The sequence below is a fragment of the Mus caroli genome, unplaced genomic scaffold, assembly GCF_978045245.1.
Source record: "Mus caroli unplaced genomic scaffold, Mus_caroli_1 scaffold_9, whole genome shotgun sequence".
NCBI classification, from domain to species: Eukaryota; Metazoa; Chordata; class Mammalia; order Rodentia; family Muridae; genus Mus; species Mus caroli.
This window is the reverse complement of record NW_028227264.1, coordinates 23,863,676-23,870,678: the sequence shown is the minus strand read 5'-3', so window position 1 is coordinate 23,870,678 and position 7,003 is coordinate 23,863,676. Positions and strand designations below refer to the sequence as shown.

The 7,003-nt window shown below is 40.5% G+C and overlaps 1 pseudogene; it reads left to right on the top strand.

Annotated features, from left to right (window-relative positions):
• The first annotated feature begins 1,727 nt into the window (after window positions 1-1,727).
• LOC110303453 (aldose reductase-related protein 2 pseudogene) lies at window positions 1,728-2,772 on the top strand (annotated as a pseudogene).
• The last annotated feature ends 4,231 nt before the right edge of the window (window positions 2,773-7,003 follow it).

Genomic DNA, 7,003 nt, shown 5'->3' with positions numbered 1-7,003 from the left:
AGGGGAAGTTTATTAAAAAACAAACTCAAATGACTACGAAGAAGTTTCACAAGAGGATGCTGCTATGTGTATGAGAATAAGCTGTCAGTACAGGGAGGTCAGTGGTGTTCGGAGGGTGTGGAGTGGGGTGAGTTTGGAGTGCAAAGATAAAAAGTCCTGAAATTCTATTGTCTAAGAACAAGAGAAGAATCGTGCATCCCCTCCTCAGGAGAGAGACACAGGAAATCTTTCTATTTTGTCTGGGTTCCCAGATAGTTGACAGTACTTTACAATGTTGCCCTCAGGTTGCCTGGCATAGATAATCTGTGGGTCTTCCAACTCATGATGCCTCTTCTCTGAAAATACCCTCAAAGATATACTCAGAAATAATTATTTAAAACTCCTTGGGAGAATTTCTCAGTCTAGTCAGAATGCTAATTTAGATACCAAACACCAGATGAGAAGGGAAAGATGGGGCTGGGTCTATGGAACAAGAGAACAACAAAGTGACAGGGAAGTTACACGAGAAGACAGGTATACAAGAGATTAGTCAGCACTGCCAAGTGTTTCCAAAATCTTAAATAGGAAGTAGCCTGTGGGAGTGGATTTAACATGTAGGATGTTGCTGGGGACTTTCCACAGAGGGAAGCACACACAGAAATGTCCATGGTTTTAAAAATGACAAAGAAATAGGGAAATGAAGAAAGTAAGAGTGAACTACTTGTTCAAAAAGCTCAAGATGGGTACGGAGATGGCTCCGTGGTAAAGGCGCCTGCGGTGCAAGCTTAGAGACCTGAGTTCAACCCCCTGAACCCACATAAAGGTGGATTAAGAGAGCCAACTCAGCAAAGTGGTTCTCTGACCTACATGGACACACCCACACAACAAACAAACAAGTGGATGGCTTGATAGATAATAGTCAGGTAGGTAGGTAGATAAATAGACAAACAGACAGATGTTTGGGGGACAGGAGGGATGGCTCAGTACTTCAGAGCAGCTGTTATTATTGCAGAGAACAAGCATTTTCATGACATAGCTTATGCTTGGGTATTTCAATATAGTGTTTTACACACACACACACACACACACAGAGAGAGAGAGAGAGAGAGAGAGAGAGAGAGAGAGAGAGAGAGAGAGAGAGAGAGATTTACTGTACTAACATGACAAAGTCAGCATTTTCAAACACCAGATACAGAAATTAAAAACTGGAAGCATGCCTCAGTTATCTTCTCACAAAAGATAAAGTGAGAATATTTTAAACAAATATTTCTTTAAAACCTGAACAGGCCTGGAGAGTATAAAAGTATAATATATATGCTAAATAAAGATAATATATTCTGACCAGCAGGCTCCTTTGAAATAAGGCCTCTGAGTCATAAGGTGCTCTGTTACATGCTCTTAGGGACTTTCAAGGTGTTCTTACCCACAAAGACCCCTATGCCATGACACCCATGACCTTGTGACCAGTGAGAAAGAAAGGGGCGAGAGGGTGACACAATAATATTTATCATAGCATCTCTCCTAGCAGCTTAATCAGTGTTTATTACACAGTCATTATGAGTTACTGAGATTTTGATTTGGCTCAGGGTTCCAGATGTTTCACTCCCGAATGATAGGCAGTACAGAAACAAACAGATAGAAGTCTGACAAGACGTCCGCAAGTACTTCTCAAACAAAGACACACAGGCAAGAGATTTTTAAAACAGCAAATATTCAACACTATTAATCATTTGAGAGATAAAATTAATATGGAAGCAAGTTGTCACTGCACTCATGTTAGGAAGACCATTATCAAAAACTGGAAGGGCAGACATAGACATCTGTTCTTAGAAAGATTTCGGCAGCAACCATGGAGTACCAAAGCCAAGATGCCTAGTGTGTGTCTGAGCACCTGGAAGTCTCCCCCAAACCAAGGCAAAGAAGCTGTGAAAGCGGCCATTGATGCTGGTTATCACCATAACGACTGTGCGTATGCATATTGCAATGAGAATGAGGTGGAAAAAGCCATCCAAGAGAAGATCAAAGATGAAGTGGGAGGATCTCTTCTTCATCGTCAGCAAGTTGTGGCCCACCTGCTTTGAGAAAAAACCTGCTAAAGGGGGCCTTTCAGAAGACCTTCATGGATCTGAAGCTGGACTATTTGAACCTCTATATCATTCACTGGCCACAAGGACTTCATCTGGGATAGGAGTTATTCCCCAAAGATGATCAAGGCGATAGCGATATACTCACCAGTAAAAACAAAAACAAAAAACAAAAAACAAAAAAACAAAAAAACCTTCTTGGAAGTCTGGGAGGGCATGGAACAACTGGTGGACCAGGGCCTGGTGAAAGCTCTGAGCATCTCTAACTTCAACCACTTCCAGACTGAAAGGCTCCTGAACAAGCCTGGACTGAAACATACGCTAGTGACCAATCAGGTCCAACATCACCCTTACCTCACCCAGGAAAAACTGATCCAGTACTGTCACTCCAAGGGCATCACTGTCATGGCCTACAGTCCCCTAAGCTCCCCAGACAGGCCTAGCACCAAGCCAGAGGGCCCTTCACTATTAGAAGACCCCAAAATTAAAGAGATTGCCGCCAAACACAAGAAAACTTCAGCCCAGGTTCTGATTCGGTTCCACATCCAGAGGAATGTGGTGATGGTCCCAAAGTCTGTGATGCCAGGACTTATACAGAACATTTAGGTCTTTGACTTCCAGTTGAGTGATAAGGAGATGGCCACTATCCTTAGCTTCAACAGAAACTGGGAGGGCCTGCCTGCTGCCTGAGACAGTAAACATGGAATAATATTCCTATGACACAGAATATTGAAGCTAAATCAGCTCTTTGCTGATGCACACCCCACTCCCAAAGTCCTATTTAAGCCTAGCCTGCCTGACATCGTGCTGTAGGCAAGGCTGTGTTCAAATCCCCATACTGAATCAGGGACAGACTGTTGCAAGCAAATATGCCTCAGAGACATGAATGGACAGCACCTTCACTAATTTGATCTGACCAAATGTTTGTCAATAATCAGGAACTCTGGTAACATTTGAGGGTATAAAGATAAAATGATAAAGAGTCATAACATTAACAAACATTAAACATAAAACAAAACAAAACTGGAAGGGCTGTGTGGGCCAGGATATAGAGCATGTCCCTGGACACCACAGGAATGCCACTAGTAAAAACATACAAAACCAGCACAGAGCTGCAAAATACAAACACACAAACAAACAAAACAGTAAACCCTGCAACTATAAGTACTCATGATCTATCCATGTGTGAAGGAGACACTCACTCCCATGTTTATTGTTATTCATAATAGTTGACTAGTGCAATCAACTTGCATCCCCCCCACCAATAAACAGATAAAGACAATAGGACTCTGGGTAGTGGAATCCTAGTCAGCCTTAAAAACTGGGAGCTTGCTTCATTTGAGACAATAGAATGACCCAGAACTTAAAGCAACTTGGCACAGAAAGATAAGTATCAAATGCTCTTTTAACAAAAACCTGACACAAAAGCAGAATTGAACCTTGATTATCAGCAGGAGTACCACAGAGTGTGGAGATAGGGGTCGGGTAAATGGATACAATGTCTCAGCTAGACAGCCGAGACCATTCATAAGTGTCTAAAGTGATGGAAACGTTAATTAGCTTGACTCCATCATCCCAAGTTGATACCCCTATTAGAATAACTTTGTAACTCATTGTGTTAGACAGCTTTTCATTTGTAACAAAAACACCTGAGACAACAACTAGGTGAGTAGGTGGAACTGCTTGCAGTTTCTGAGGGTTCAGCTTTATCTTTTCCACCTCAGGGCTAGCTTTATTGCTCTAGGCCAGAAATGAGATAGAATACGATGGTAACAGAGGAAGCTGCTCCCATCAGTGTAGCCAGGACACAACTAGACAGAGGGAGGAAGAGTCAGGTTCAAGACTGCATCCCACAGTGTCCTTCACTTCCCCATTGTCTACTCAACTATGAATTCATAAAAAGGTTAGCTCATTGATCAGGTCAAACAGAAGCATCCTGAGATCCAGTCACTTCTGCAATCTCTTCTTCTGCATGTTACTCTGGAGACCAAACCTTTACCATACATTTTATATTTGAAGCAGAATATCTGTATCTATATCTACATATGTGTATGTATAGTTATCATTTCCTAATATCTGGTAAATATACTAAAATTGGGCAAGTCTCTAACATTTATTCATTACAACTGAATACTTGAGGATCCTTTCTTGCATTCATCTGGAAAATTTTTCTAACCCTCTCCTGAGCTAGGTATTATCAACCATTTTATTTTACAAATATAGAAAGAGGAGCAAAGGAGGAAAGGTAATTGCTCCAAACTGCTTGTTTGAGAGAGGATTCTGCTATGTTGCCTTCTCTGTGACCTCAAACTTGGGCTTTTCTTGCCTGCACTTCCTACGTGCCTTAGGATTACAGATGTATGCTATAGTGGTTAATATCTTATCTTTCTCTGACCGTGAATGATCTACCATTGTAGTGCCTACCAGCTACCTTCATCTCTGCTAGCTCTAGTTCATGTGGCTAAGTGTCACTGGAGATTGACAGTGGAGAGAGGTCTCTGATGACTCTTAGGCTGCCCTCTCCTTGCTTAGTTCCAAGGCTTTGGCGTTTAGACTTCCTTTTAAACCTTTTTTTTTTTCTTCTGATTTTATTTATTTATTTATTGTTTTTACTTTTACCAGTGCCCGGGATTGGATGGATCTTTTATGTGGCAGGCGAAAGAGAGAGAGAGAGAGCTCTACCACTAAGATACTTGAATTTCATTTTCTTAGCTTTCAGACAGTCTTAGATGTAGTCCAGATGGGTCTTCATTTGTTTCTTGATCCACATGCCTTGGTGTGACTCAAGTGGTGGAACATCTAGAATGCTCTCAGAATTTCAATTCTATTTCACTATCACAAGCTCTGTGCCAGTAACACATGCAGATGTGTCACAAGAACAAGAATACGGACTGGACAAACCTTTCATGGTTGTGTGGACCTCATCTTCTTAAGCTAAGGATTGCAGCCCAACATTGGGTTATATAGCTGAATATGGACGTTATGTATGCAAAATAATTGGTAACATCAAAGAGCTCTTGATCATGCAACAACCAGAGATTAATTCAAAATAAAGCATGCAGTGCATCTAAGCCACTTCTGGCAGCGTTCTCCTGGGTTGTGTCTTGACTTCACTGAAGTCTTGCTTCTGGTCATACAGCATGTGCACATTGTACTGACCATGTGGCTATACTGTGAAATGTCTGCAAACGTCACTTGAAACATTGAGGTTTAGACTTGAGACTGTTGTATGCTTTGGCCTACAGTGTTTGGATTGTACTTACAAAACGTTTTCCTCTTAAATAAGCCTAGTAGTATAATTACAGCAAACAAGGACCTCCAATATTTTGCTACCATTCATCAGCATGTATCTTCTGACTGTATCTTGTTAGAATGATTTTAAAAGTGGCTATTTGCATTGTTGACTTGAGTTCTAACTCAATAAATATAAGATATCACCAAATACATTTTGCTTTGGAGTTAGGACATTTTTAAAAATATCTGAAATGGCCCTAAACATATGCCTGCCATTTTGTAGTATGTATTTATATGAAGTGCATTCTCAACATTTATTGACTATAAAATCTAAACATCAGTATCCTCTGAAAAATCATGAAGTTGCTCTACAGCCTGCAATATTAAATATTCAGATGAAGCTGGGCATGGTGGCACATGCCTTTAATCCCAGCACTCAGGAGGCAGAGGCAGGCAGATTTCTGAGTTCGTGTCCAGCCTGGTCTACAGTGTGAGTTCCAGGACAGCCAGAGCTATACAGAGAAACCCTGTCTAGAAAAAAAACAAAAAATAAATAAAAATAAATAAATAAACAAATATTCAGATGAGATTTAATTCTTGGTGGTACAGTAAAGAAGGGCATTCCCCTCATTAGCATATAAATGGTATAGTTATAATACCAAAGAATTGTTCTAAAACGAAATTCTTTATGGTTTACCATAAATAAATGCTTTATTTGTATATCTATTCTATATACTCAGACACAAGGTCTTCTAAAATAATTTTTTTGGAGCAAAAATGGTTTGCAAGTGGGAAAAGTTCAAGAAGTCCTAACAGAATATTGAGAGGGACATCAAACTGAGCTCTTATAAACATCGGTTGAAAGAACTGAGGTAAAACCAACATTTACATTCTTGGGATAAGATGGGGTACACAATTATGTAAGCAAAACAAAAAACAATCAAAAACAACAACAACAAAAAAAAAACCAAAACAACAGCAACAAAAACCAACACACACACAAAAGAAACAAGACAAAAATCACAGAATCATTCAGTCCATACTTAAAAGTAAGAGGTTTTTTAAAATCTTTGTTCACTTATACAATTTTTCTAGAAATACTCACTTTACCTCAAGACTGGTGACCAATTACACATATTACAACATGAGGCCTTGGATTAGGAAAAGCAGTTTGTGGTTATAAAACTGATCCAGTCTAACCGGCCACGGGAAAATGGAATCCATGACTTTATCTCAGTGGAGGCTTCAGCCCAGGGAAGGAGCTCTCACTGTTACTATTCTGTTACCTGGAAGGTAGGTGATTCCTCACTCCTGACATAAATCACTTTCTGGGTTCTATCTCCTTTGTATGAAATGTGATGTGTTCCTGTTACATAGGGAGGGGCAGAGGGGTATGGCCTTTAAAGAGGCTCAGAAATGGTCTGTTTTCATTGTCAAACAGAGGAGAGAATGGAAGCCCCAAGGTGTGAATGGGCCTGCACAGGGTTTTCTGGCAGTTGTGGTATAAGCAAGAGAGAACACACATCTATTGGATGTCACTCTTGAGTGTCTTTAAACTTGGGGAGATGGGGGCAGGCTCATGGAGGAGGTCATCCATCTACCGAAGGCCTGTGTCCTAAAAGGCTAAGTGTTTAGGGACAGTGAGTGAACGGATCTAACTTGGAAGTTCATGGCAATTACAGTATGCAAACTCAGATGCTTTGATG